Consider the following 13,761-nt stretch of genomic DNA (forward strand, 5'->3'; position numbering starts at 1 on the left):
GCTTGGGTTTTTGGGAGTGTGTGTCTGTGATAGGCTGGAAAAAGGGGCAAACCAGAGTTCTTTCCTTGACTTTAGTACTTTATCTCTCTGATGATCCACTGCAGGTGCCCAGATTTCCTTCTCTGGAAATGCAGTTATGGTTTATTGTTAATGACATTTGTAACGAACTTGTTCTTGCATTGTACAGGTACAAAGTTTAAGCCCTTAGTGATTTTGAGATATTGGCATGCTTAACCTAATAAATTCCAATAACTCTCCAACGTAAGTCTTAGAGCTGTTGTAGTTCATGGGAGCTATTGGTTTTGATGTTGTTTCCACCCTGAGCTGCAGGGGGTTATTTCACTGATAGGCTGAAACTCTGGAAGCTGCTCAGGGTGTCACCAGCAGCTCAACTATTAATGGGGAAATATGGGCATATGTCAGAGGACGTGAGGGAGAACTGAGTTTGAACCAGATACATTTTAGGAGAAGAATATGCAGATGGCCCACTGTAATTCTTTCAGATGTTAGTAAAGCTTTTAGGTAAAGGCGCTGCTCAGCACTTGCCTGATTTTGGCCGTCTGAGCACACGGGAATCCTTCTACTGGAGCTGGAAGCAGTTTTGTAAGAGGAGGAGCAGTCCATCTTGACATCAGCCATAGCGTTGGTCCCCATCTGCCTATGCAGGAATGGACACTACTTGCGCTCAAAAAACCGTGACATGGAAGGTCACAAATTCTGGGGTGAAAGGAGGAGTCTTTCTCAGTGCAGTCCTATGTAAGAGAAAAACTCTATAACCTATTTCTAAGGATAGGATCTGAATAATCTCATTTTTTTTTTTTTTGCCTTTTTTTGCCACATCTTGTGGCCACAGCACCTTCCTTGCTGGCTGGCACTTCTTCAGATCTTCCTGCTTCTGTGCACTTCCCCTAAGCCACAGCCTGTTTATCCACTGCCAGACTGTACCTGGTGCAGGTGTCATCCCACATCCTTCAAACATCCCCTTCTTTTCCATCCAGAAGTGAGTGTGTTGGGGCAGTACAGCTCCAACAGGCTGTAATTACTAATTATAATAAAAATTTACCTCCATGAAATAGCCTATAGTTGTTGGTTTTTTTTTTTCTTTTCTATACCCTTTTCGGAGGGTTTCATTGTTTTGTGTGTGGTTGGTTTTAGGTTTCTTTGGTGGCCATTTTTTTTTAGCTTCAATTTCTCCTGTCTGCAAAGCAGGGGATAGGATATAATGCTTTTCATGGTGGGGCTGTGGGGGCTGCCTGGAGTTGGTTCATTCTCACAGCTGAACAGTGGCTGTGTTGTGTTGGCCACGTGTGCTCCCAGCCTGCTGAAAAGGCAAGGCAAAACCCATTAACTGAAACCACCAAGAAGTCATATCACCCACATTTGTTAAGCCATGGTGACTTTTGGTTGTAGTCACCTTGGCATTTAGAAAGTGCTCTGGTGTCTGAGAAAGTGTATTGTGGGGCTTGTTTTAATTTAAATGGTTTTGCAATACTGGAGACTTCAGGGTAAAAAGAAAGGAGATCTTGGTTTTCTAAGATATCAAAGCTGCCCTGGACATGGTGCAGAAGCTGTGTGGCTGCTGGGGACTTGCTACCTTAGCTGTGACATTTTTGCAGACATGGCTTCAAGTGCATTTCTGTTGAAATCCTTTGTACCCTCCAGTGAAGGGAGCAAAGGGTTGGCACAGCCTAGCTTGAATTTCTGAGCTTGTGAAAGCAAACAGTGTAAAATGCTTTTGGCTGGCTTTTGAGGGCAGATGTCTAGGCACTGCCATTGGCATATAATGATGGATCTTCTTTATTTGGGTTGGATGTCTCTGTCCTTCATTGCAGCAGCAAGAATTTTTCTGAGTCCACGGTTCTGTCTCCAAAAATGGCAAAGATTTTTTCTGTTAACTAATAGCTTCCTTGACAGGGATGTGACTTGAATCCCTTATGGAAAATGATTCTGCATTCATCCCATAGCAGGAACGGGGCTCAGATCTGTTGGGTGTTCCCAGCATTGCTTTTACTGCTGGGTTGCAGCAGCCATGAGGACCAGATTTGTCCAGTGTGTCCTCATGGGAAACACTGGAGGAATCTGGATCTGTTGTCTTGGTGAAGATGACCATCATTGTGTCAGGAGCTTGGCTCTGGAGCATTGCAGCTCTATGGTAGATGCAGGAATTTGCCCAGAGCATATCTCTGGGAATGTCCTATGGTCCTTGGGTTAATATCCACATAGTCCAAAGGAGGCAGCTTTGGTGAATGGACCAAGTTTGGATTGATTTTTGAAGGCCAGACCTTGTGCAGTGGAGAAAGAGCTGTAGGTGTGGCTGTGTTTGTGACAAAACTGATGCCTTCCTGCTGTGCTGTGGCTGTGCTCTCTTTCTGTTGTTGGTCAAAGGCAAAAGCAACCGTGAAGTAAAAGGAGTAAAAAAATCCCAAACTCTGGAATTTCTGGTCAGCTGGGCTGACCCTTCTTATATCCTGCTTTGCAGACAGGAGAAATAGAAGCTAAGACCTGTGAGAGCACAGAAACACTGTTGAGAAAAAGTGTGAGCTTGGTCCTGAAGGGACTTCTGGTCCTCAGTAGTTTTGCACTGAATGTAGGTGATTGCCCTAAAGGTGATATCTTCAGGAAATGCTTTTATCAGGAAGGTGGTGACGGAGAAGGGAGATAGTCTTCCTCTTTCTTGTGAAGACATTGCTTATAATTCTTACCAAGCAGAATGAGTAGATTCAATCTCAGCATTACTGGCCAAGCCCTCAAAGCGATGACTGTTGTGTTGAGACACAACAAACTGAGGTTTCCCAGTGGCAGCTTATTCCCAGCTTATCCAGCTGGTGTCAGAGCAAGTGCCAGGGAATGAGGGGTGAATGCCTTCAGGAACCCTTAGGCAACCAGCTCACCTCCAAGAGACATGGGCATGCTGCTTCTCAGCTCTTCTGAGCTGCTCAGTGAGACTGGTGCCTCCTGGGAAGTCTGAGGCATGTTAGTCATTTGTTGCAAGATATTTTCTTTCCATTTTTGTTCTTAATGCTGTGTTATTTAGACAGCAGGAGTGAGGAGGTTTCTAAGCTGTCTGCTTGGAGCAGGGTGATTGTAGAACACCTATTCCTGGGCAGGAGGTGACATCCCTGGGGAGGCTAATGGTGGCTGTGCTGAGCCACAGGGCACTGGGTGATTTCCCACAGGTAGGGGACAGATTTACTTGTCAGGGACATGTGTGGGCCTGTGTGGGGAAGGAAGCATTCACTCATGCTCCTCATAGCACACAAGTGTTTTTTGCTGATCATTCCAGCCTGCAGGAATTTTTTTACTGATTTTTGGTGGTGGTGGTGGTTCTTTCATTCAGTCATTATTTTTTTCTTTTCCCTCTTTTAATTGTTGAAGCTGTTTTTAATCCCTGACCATAATAAAGCCACACTGTTAACACAAGCAGCGGGGTAGCTGAAATTGCAGCTGTACTACAAGCTCTGCTTTTAATTTCAGGCTGTTATTAATGAGGCTAGAAACTTTCCCTTCCCCCAGCTGAGTTTCAACCGTGTGTCTTCATCTAAGCCGCTTCATTCCATGCTTCAGAACATCCCTGACTCCATCTGGATATAACAGGTGAAAGCTGAAGACTGTTTTCAGATGTCATGAAGGGATTTCTGGTCACTGTCCTTCCCTTTTCCTGATGCAGGCAGCTCTGTGGAGGTAGAGGGTTGGGAACAGGCAGCTGCAGGGGCTGGGACAGAACCTCCAAAGAAAGGGCGGCAATGGGAAACCGCAGCCAAGAGTTGCTAGTGCTGGGAAGGAGATAGAACTTTACATGCTTGACAGAGGTGAGAGGGCAAGACAGGGTGGTTGGATGGATTTGGGGTTGCTTGTGAGTTTCTTGTCCTAGGGCCAAGCATGCAGGGCTCTGATGGTTGGTATTGCCATCTCCTGGGGCAGCACCCGTCACTCTCCATAAAGGGAAGGTTATGTGGTGTGTGTCTTTTCCTCTCCTTTTTGCTCCTGCAGTGCCCTGGGTACCAACAGGAACAGTCTGTTGTTTACAGAAGAAGCAGTAATGGCAAAAAGGTTTTATGTTTTTGGAAGGTAATATTGTAATTGCATTTGGGATATGGAAATCCCAGTCTGCTGCTGAAATTGCTGCAATAGACTTGAACTTAGGGATTGTCAGGACTCTAGGAAAAATTCCCAGCAATTTGCATCTCTAAAGTGCAATCCCACACTCCTGTTTATAACCTGTGTGTGTTAGAGAGGATGTATTTCTCTGTGGCCAAAGGCACGTAATCCTCCCAGCTCCAGGTGTGTTCACTCCAGGCCAGGCTGGCTTTTATTTCCTGTGCAGGTATTACTTGAGTACTGCAAACCTGTGAAACAGCCCTTTAGGACTGTAGTTGCAATAGTCTCTAGTTTTTAAGTTAACACACAACCCCCCTCCTTTCCCTGCAATATAATAAAGGTAATTACTGCCTGTGCAGTGCATGTGTTTGCAGCTCTGCAGGAGCACTTGCTGGGCTGGTCTCATTCAGCTGGCTCCTGTTTGGCTCCTGCATCTCCAAACCGCGGGGTCTGAGCCTGACACTCCATGGCAATTCTGTACTGCTTTTACTGTGCACTAGCCTTTTTCCTAGATGGATTTATTGGATTTCCAGTAAAGACAAACAAAGTCTGAGGTCCAACAGTGCTGAGCAGGCAGCGCTGCACTCACTGGTCCAGCCTGCTGTGCTCAGCTCCTTATACGGCCAAAAAAAGGAAGAGGAAAAGAGGGCGCAGCGTGAATACCAGACATACGATGCATTCTTCCCAGCTGCAAACTTGGAATTTGCTTTTCCCTGGAAAGTGGGCCCTCTGTATATCCATTAATTCAGGCTCTGTACTGTTGAGCAGGAAGAGGGGAAGCCAGCATTGAGCTGGCTCCGGGCAACACGCAATTGTCTTGTGTAAAGGAATTTCTTTTCTGTGAGGTTTTTTTTTTTGCTTTGGTGGGAGACAGAGGTGGGACGAGAATGGGAGAAGGGGCCAGGTTCTCCTGAAGCTTGCTCTGACTTGGCAAGCTGCAAGCAGGTAGACTGCAATTACATCTATTTTCTTCATCTAAAAATCAATTCGATTCATCATTAGCCTCTGCCTTTAAATTATGTTTTCCCTGAATAGCATCTTCCGGTTAGTGGGAGGCAGAGGGGAGGTAAGGTAATCGATTCTGTTACTTCATTCATCATCTGGCTTCAGCCTCTGCTGTTTGAATCACTGTGCACGTGAATGGCTGTGCTCAGGCTGGAAGTACAACACACAGGTTCTCTATCTGTTGGATATGGGCCCTGTTATCTCCAAGTGGGCTGGGGTTTCCAAGCACTGGTCTGTTCTCTTGGGTGCAGCACCCTTTTGAGAGCTTGAATGAGGAAGGTCAGGCCAGTCCCTCCCCTCTCCTGGTCTGTCACTGGTTCACAGGGTGCCAAGGCACTGGGAACTGAACTGCCATGGCAAGTGTTGTGGTTTCTTAGATTGTTTGGAAGCCACATTTGGAACTAGAAGCCACAGCAGGGTGAATCCTGGTGCTACCTGTACACTGGTGGCTTGCCTGCCTGCCAGCACCTGGGGTCATATTAGCAGAGACACCTCCAGCCAGCTTTGTTTGTGCCTGTTACCCAGGGGAGAGCTTTTCCAAGACCACACATGTGGCTTGTGCTTCTGTGGATGCTCTCTGTGTTTCACGGGGGCCAAACAGGTGGGAGAATTGGGCAATTCACTCAGGTGAAAGGCATTTTAAAAAAGCAGCTTGACAACCCTGAGTCATGTTTTACTGCCTTGGGATCAGAGTGCCTGGAAAGCAGTTCTCTATTGTCTCTTCACAGGCCTTGTGGAGGTGATGATGCTACTTAATTTCACAAGCTCCTTTCATCTAGCTCCTGCACTGTGCTTTCCCATCTCGAGGATGGGCTGTGACAGCACTTGGCTAAGGCAATCTGTGTAGCTTTGTGAGGATCCCATCTGCTTCTCTCGACAGCTGGGTTGTTCCATGTTACTTGCCTTTTTTCTTTCCTGTAAAATCCAGCACATTATTAAGACCCAAAATAGTAGCTCCTCTGGGCCATGTTGTAATAGGAGGGTGTTTCATGGTGACAAGTTCCAGCACTGCATGAAGGCAAAGCCCTTTTATACACGCGGGGAAATAGCAACAATCTGCTTGCAGGTCATGCATGGCTCAGCTCTTTGAACTTCTACATTGTCAAGTGTTTGCTGTCTCTGTTCTTAGAGACTGTACTTTGCAACAAGCACTGTAAATTATCCAGCAAGGATAATAAAGGAGTTGGATGGTAGAAAAAAGAGGAATGAACTATGCTAATGGAAACATCTGTTGGGTATTCTTGTTACTCTTTCCCTATCCATCCCCACATACATCCAGAGGTTGTTTAAAGCCAAGTGGAATAGACACTTCATTTTTTGACTCTGAGTGGACCTTAGACTCTTGTGTCTAGGTTTGGGTTAGAACTGTCAAGTGTTTTTTTTGGGCACTATTGAGCATTTGGCTATAAATGCAGCTTAATGATGCTCCTTGTGCATTATCCAGAGCTCCACAAAAAATCGGGTAGTGGGCTTGGTGAATGTTGGATTTGGGGTCCCTTAATGTTTTGACTGTCTGAATTCTTTATTGTGGTATTGATGTGGATGATAGCTGCCAGTTGAGAACAGGAGATTGGCAGGCTGGTAGGACTCCATTCCTGTGTCCTCAGATGGGTGTGTTGCTTGCGGAGGGCTCTTGGATGCTGCAGTTACCTGACCTGTGTACATGGTTTAGGAACATCATAAGTTTTGTGGGTGCTGAAAAGTTGCAGCCTCTGTATCTTGCTTTCATTTCTGCTAGGTTTAAATGGGTGTAAATTTCCACTGGTTGCTTTTCTAATGCAGTGAAACACTGAACTGGTGGAGAAGGAGAAGACGACAGGTGACTGGTAAATATTTTTTAAGCGTTGGGGTGGTTTTGTTTCCAGGATGTTATCTTCTTGTTGGGGAAAAAAAATATAATAAACATAATGCACCCTCCAAGTGTAGGGGAATGCTGTGCTTCTGTTCTTTTTATATTTTTTATTTTTGTGGTACTGCCTTGAGGTGTCTTCCCAGAAGTATGGGCTGTCATTATTAGAGTATCCTGTAAAACAGCTGTAATAGTTACACAGTGTTCTTTATTCCTGTTAGGTTTATTCATAGACTTTTTTTTTAAGGCACACAAGGGACTGTCTCTGCACACATCATTGATTTTGCTAATAAAATCTTATATTTTGATGGTACATTTCATTGGAAAATCATTAACTGCTCTATAAGACTTACGGTATCGTGGGATGGGAATGTTTCCTGTTGCCTTCATGGAGAGATTGATCTAGATGGATTTCTTTGATTTCTTAACAGCTACTGGGAAAGGGCACAGAATCAGATGCCTCATCTCTGCTCCAGTCTGTCTCACCAAGGCTTTTCTTCCTGCAGGGAGTAGAGAAGGTGCTTAAAACCTGTTTGAAGTTATTCTAGTGAAAAATGTGGGGAGAGGACATCCATTGGACCATGGCCACCATGTTGTTCCCAGTGGTCCCTCCATGTGAGATTCCTGCTGGCAGCTGTGACCATAGGTCAGCTGCTCAAGTGGACGGCATAGTTTCTATTCAGGCTATTCAAGGACCGGGAGCAGGTTAAATTGCCTCTCAGCCAGGAGAATATCAGTCAGTATCAGCCAGGACATGCTTGAAAGCATGAGGCTGTTCTTGCTGTCCCTTCTAGCTGAGTTCTTCAGGAGCTTGGCTCAGCAGCACATGGTTTTAGATCCCACTGCAAGCCCAGAGCCTATGGAAGGTCCCAGAGCAAGGAGAATCTGGGCACTGCTCTGGTTTATTTGGCTGTTAAAGGTCTTTTCCTCTGTATGGGAGTGTTGGACTGGCAGTCAGAGAGCCACCACTGAGCCAAACTCCAGTCCTGTATTTAGCGGCAATTAGCAGATTTGAGTGCGTCCTTCGTTCAGCCAAAAAACCTGGGAGATGGCACAAGCCTATATTTTATTGTATTCATTAATTTAGTGAGAGTGTGTGTGTTGTATTTGAGGGAATGTTTAGTGTTCAGGTTTGTAGAGCTGAATATGATTCCGTTTTACAGGAGACAGCCCAGTTGTCCATAGCAACCTGAAATTGATTTCCCCCCCCCCGCCCCGTCTGCTGAAAGCTGTTCCCTCTTGAATCATCCCTTTAATTTAATACAGTGAACAGGATGTCCCTGCATGCAGAATCCTTTTTTTTAACAAGAAGTAACCTAGGCAAAAAGAAAAAAGTCTTATTTGAACAACAGCCCTGCCTCTGTCTTTATTGCCACTTGGCATTAGTCCTTGTGCTGTTTCCTCATGCTTTGTTTCAGGCACTGGAGGCCATTATCAGTAGTGGTTAATCACTGCTGCTGCCACAGGGGGATGTCCCCCTGCACGCCCTGGCCAACATGGCAGTAGGTCCCTCTTCAGCATGAAACACTTCAGGGTGCCCTGCTTTGTGCTGAAAAATCTACTTTTTGTAGCATGTGTACCATCAGTCCTGTGCTTTACCCTGATGTGTGGTGGTGCTCACATGTGGCACTGGCCATGTTGTGGCTCTGGCTCTGACCTGCCTTTTTTTGTGGGTCTTTCCAGTGCAAGCAGTGGACTTGCTTCAGAGGAGGCTGGTTGAGAGGTGTTGGGGGAAAAATGGGAAGAACTGCCTTGCTGTTTTGTTCCTATTTGCAAAAGAATTTTTTGTCATCTCTGTGGTGCCTGAGGACTCCAAGGGAGTGATTACCCTGTCAGAGAAGTGCCAGGGATGAGAAATTTGGGACATTTGTGCTTTTGGTACCTGGAAGAGTACTTGACTACCTTTTGGAAGAATGACAGCTTGTGTGTGGTCAGCGCAGAATGCAAACTCTTTCCACGTTTGCTTGCCCCTGGATTTTGCACAGCATGGCAAGACAGCAGAGATTTTTTTCCTGTGTTCTTTGTTCTTGCCCTGTTTGTTTTGAAGGCACCGGAGGAGGAGGTGTTGCTGGGCTGGGGCAAGGTGTGCCGTGGTAGCAGTTGTCCCACCAGACTTGTCCCTGTTGATTGTTCCACACAAAGAGAAGCAAGCTGCTGCTTGCATCTATGCTTGGGCCATTAATACAAATTGCATCAATCTGTGCTGTGAAATGTCTGCCTTTTCCTGGCTTGTTTTATGAAAAGTTAAAGGGGTAAAAAAAAAAAAAAGCACACTAAATCAATATGGCAGAGGCTTCAGCTGCGTGTTCACCTGCTGTCACTGTGGGATGAAGCCATGTCACTTGACATGCCTCGTGTATGGCACTTGTTGAGAAGACAGTTATTTTATCTCTCTGTTTTTTTTCATGTCAGTCAAAAAATGGTTTGTTTCATGTACATCATCTGAACATTGCACTGAATAAGCTACCCAAAAAAGGTTAATCTCCAATTCTGTACTGCTTTTACTGTCGCATCCAACTGCTTCAAAGACAGCGATGAGTGTATCTCTAATGATGACTCTCAGATACAGAGGTAGCATAGGCATCTACTTCTTTCAGGTGCCAAAACTGAGACTTACAAGGCCTGTTTTTTCAGAACACTTCATGTTTTGTAGTGCTGTACATGGTTATAGTACAAGTCTTGATTAAAGGTTGAACACAGAATCTCAATCCCTGCCTGCTAGTTCTTGTCTTTTCTGGACATAGTCCTTCTGTATCTTTATTCAGCCACAAAAGGCTCAGCAATAAATACATGGGAAATTTTGATATATGTGACTTTGCTCTTATAGTTCAGAAGGTTTATGGCAGAGGCATAAACAGGATCTAATCTTTCCAAGTGATGCTCGGCTGCCAGACCACAACGCTTCCTTTCTCATCTCCTTACTATTGCCTGCCTTGCATGCTCTTCCTCTTCTGAAAACTGAATGAGGGGGAGGAAGCCGCTGTCCCACATGGCTGAGACCTCCTTTTTGACATGACTTAGCTTTCATACACCACTAGCATGTAGAGTGGACATTGCTCCAGGTGTCAGTGAACTTCTTTGTGTCTTGTTGTCCTTCCTCCCTTCAGCAGGAGTACTGCCTGCCTAAAAGCTGGGTATGATCTGGCTGAGTTATGCAGAAGTTCCTCAACTGTTGTCTGTAACTTGTGTCAGTGGGATATTTGTAAATTTAAACGCTTCCTCCCAGAAGTATCAAAGGAACTGAGGCCACTTTTCAGCATGGACATGAAAGGCTTTCGCGCACTGGTGCAGCCAGGATTGCCATGGAGAACAAAGGCTTTTGCTAATCTCTTCTAATGCCTTTCAAGTTTATGCCTCATTTTTTCCCCTTTTTCAGATGGCCTCCCAGAGTACTGAGACTTCACTGACTGACTCACCAAATAATTAACAGGAGGAGGACTCAATCTCTGAAACTTTTGAACACCTCTTTTAATTTTCTTGAATAAGCCAGTACTCTGGCCAGTATCCAATTTGTGTAATTACATTTGACCTAACTTAATCCCTTGGCAGTTTCAATTGCATGTGGTAGTTGTCTTGGCTCCCTGTCCTGGGCTGCCATTCAGTGCTACTCCATGGTTTTCAACAGCTGTCGTAATTCAGCTGTACAAATGGGTGTATTTTCTTGGTGGAAGCATTCCTCATATCTCTATCCCTTGCTAAACATCCTTATCTCACTAGTATTTTGGGAGGTAACATGTCTGATGCTGCAGATGATCTTGCTGAAGTCCCTGGAGCTACTTTCACTCTTAAAGGTGGGCATGCATTTAGAGTCTTTTATCAGTTGTCCAACATACATTTTGAGATTACTTTGAGTTTTTCACCTTCAGGCATTTATTGCTCAGTCTCCTCAGCTACTATGTAGTGCTTTAGGGACGTTATTGGTTCAGGTATTCCTGTTTAGCCTTGGAAACAGCACTTCTGCTATCCAATCAGTGCTAAACAGGAGTGTGTCGCCTTCCTGTGCTGACAGCAGTTGGGCTGGCTGGCTGTAAGTGTTGGCATTGCTAAGAGTGGAAGTGATGAAGGAAAGCAAAAGCCCAGGACAGCTGGGTAGGATTACAAAGGATGAAAAAAAACCATCCCAAGCAGAAACTTGGAGATGGACAAAGTGCAGTAGCCAAAAGTACAGTAGGATGGATGACATCCATCCTGAGTTCTTGCATTGGGACATCCTTAGATGTGCAACAAGCATCTTGTTTTCACAGCAGGTGACAAATTGAGTGTTTCTTGGCTTCAGCCATCGGAAAAGGTGTATTTGTTACAAAGCCACTTGATCCTTTGGGGGCAGGAGCAGCTCCTTCTGAGGGGAGACAGGAATTTAGATGCGATGGGGTGGAAAAGGTGATTTACTGGTGGAAGGTGCTGTTATTGCAAATTGTCTGCTACTATCTAACTCTTTTTCTGAGAGCCTCCAGAAGTGGGATGGCAAATGTATCATTGCTACTCTCCCTTGTTGCCTGTTATCTTTCATGAAATTTGGGATGTTTTTGTCATTCAGAACTCTACCCTGTATTTCTGAATACTGTTTGTGTAGATCATTTCTTTACCTTTCTACATAGTCACTAAACACTTCGGTTAGTGAGAGATTTCATTTTGCTAGGTAGAACATCCTGGAGATCAGGAGGTAAGGAGTATGTTGTGAATAAAAAAAACATTCATCAGACCTGACTTTCGCCCTCTGGATCTATCCCATAATTAAACACATTTAAATCTCAGAGTGGACTGGAAATCTTGCCTCTGTTGGTTTCAGTGACACTGTAAATAAAGTCACCAGTGGTAATACTAAAATTTGTCCTCTGTCACAGGGCTTAAAGGTTTGGAGTCAGAGCCATCTGATTTTTACATGTGCTGGGTATTGCTTATACCTTGGCAGAACTTTCTGCAAAGTCCCTGAACACTTTGTTTCCTAGAACACAAATTTATCAAACTCTTATGGTGGTTGTCAGAGAAAATGTGGCCAACTCTGAGTGATGGTGCATGATGTATCTACAGTCAGTGATGCTGCTTTTGAAGATCTGTTTGCATGCTAAATAATGGGGTGCAGAAAATTGCACTTCAGAGTTGCTGGTTTTTCCTTTACTCCTGGACTCTGCCTGCCATCCTGAACACAAATCTTTTATTTTTCTTGTTTCAGAGTACTTTGTAACTGTGTGTGTCTGAATGCATCAGCCTTTGGAGGTGAGCGTCTTCCCTTGAAACAGCCTCGTGATATCCAAGTGCCTTCTCTCTTGGGGTAAGGAAAGACATACACATGCAGAGATTGAGAATGTGCTGTGAGCAGAAGCAGAATGGGCAAAGAGAGGACAAGCAGCACTGCCTCAACCTATAAATTTTGGAAACAGTGAACTTGTCATGGAGAGAGGGAATAAACTAAATCTGTCCATTGTAAATAAAACAAATTATAAACTTAAGTTGCAGCAAGGAAATTTAGCTGAGGTGTCAGTGAATGGTCCACAGTAAGGATAGTTGAGTGCTGGAGTGGATCCCCACTGGAGTTTAGGCAGTTTCAGTCATGGAAAGGTTTAAGAACAAGTTGGAAGAGCAGTAGCAGATGTGCTTTTAGGAAAACCGATTATTCCATGTGGTAGAAAAATAGACTAGGTGATGTCTGGAGAGTTGTACTAACCCACCGATAATTAGAAATGAGAATGTGTGAAATTCTTACCTTAACAACCTTATTCAAAGCTGATAAGGTAAAAGACAAAGCTGGGTGTATCTGTGCAGAATGAGCTGCATGGTTTGGTGAAGAATTGATGCAGCACCAATTAATGCTGGTGCTCAGTGTCTTTGTGATGTGAATGGTGATGTTATTGTGGAGGGAAGTATAAGCTCAGGGGAAAGAAGAGGTTTAATCCTCTGTTGCTGGCATGTAGTGTAAACTTGTGGTAAAAACAGGAAATTGTATCAATTCTGGCTCCTTTGTAGTAAGTTTCTGGGAGTTTGGGTCACTTCCATGGTCCATGTAAGGGATTTATTTACTCTTACTCTCAGGGGTGTAATCTCATCTGTTTAATTGTGACATGAGAACATGATGCTACAAATATAGGTATACTGAGCAAACCACAAATATCATGTGGAACACAGAGAGAGGAACCAAGTGATTACTTTTCCTCTCTTTTTCCAGGGCTGATGAAGTGGAGAAGAGCTTCATTTTTCTTTTCTTGCTCTTCTGTTCATGTTCTCTATTGTGTTTCTATGTCTTGTCTTGACAGCAAACACAGCAGGCTTTTCCTGAGTTTAAAAATTCTGGCTCACCAGCTAGGTCTTGAAATTGTGTCCTGAAGATGTCTGCTCCTTTAGTTCCCTTGCTTCTTCTTCCTTCATCCCTTCCCTTGGAGTTGCTGATGACAAATGGAGCCTGGGCTCAGGCAGCCTCCAAGCCATTGTATGACAAGAGGGGTGTTCAGGTGCTTTGTCTTCCTTGGTCCAGTGAAGACGATCAGTGAGATACCTGTTGTATCTTGTAGGACATCTGGAATTCAATGGGAAGTTCTTCAACCTCTTGTTGGACTTTGGTTTCTTTAAAATTTACATTTCATCCATAATGTCAGCAAACACTGGTGTCTGCCCTGGAGTTACACCAGTGTCTTATTGTTCCTTATCGTCTCCTGCTGAGCAGAGATAAGCAGTTGCGTCTCAGGGGTATGAGGATGTGGAAAAAACTTGCAAATAGCTCTAAGAAACGCCGATGGTGTCAAGAAGAAAATAAGGGATGCCTTTCTGAAGTCACCTTTGTACCTGTTTTTTTATTTTTTCTCTTTTATTTTTTC

General features: G+C 44.5%; 1 protein-coding gene across 5 annotated transcripts in view; it reads left to right on the top strand.

Moving 5' to 3' along the window:
- The window catches only part of LPP (LIM domain containing preferred translocation partner in lipoma), a 322,361-nt gene that overhangs the window by 52,071 nt on the left and 256,529 nt on the right, over window positions 1-13,761 (top strand). For 4 of the 5 annotated variants that reach the window (XM_053985940.1, XM_053985939.1, XM_053985937.1 and 1 more), the window contains exon 3: window positions 12,126-12,224. The gene's annotated coding sequence lies outside the window, so the exon portion shown is untranslated. The remainder of the gene's footprint in view (window positions 1-12,125; window positions 12,225-13,761) is intronic. The other variant, XM_053985941.1, reaches the window with a different exon arrangement.

This window comes from Vidua macroura, chromosome 10 (genome assembly GCF_024509145.1).
Source record: "Vidua macroura isolate BioBank_ID:100142 chromosome 10, ASM2450914v1, whole genome shotgun sequence".
Lineage (NCBI taxonomy): Eukaryota > Metazoa > Chordata > Aves > Passeriformes > Viduidae > Vidua > Vidua macroura.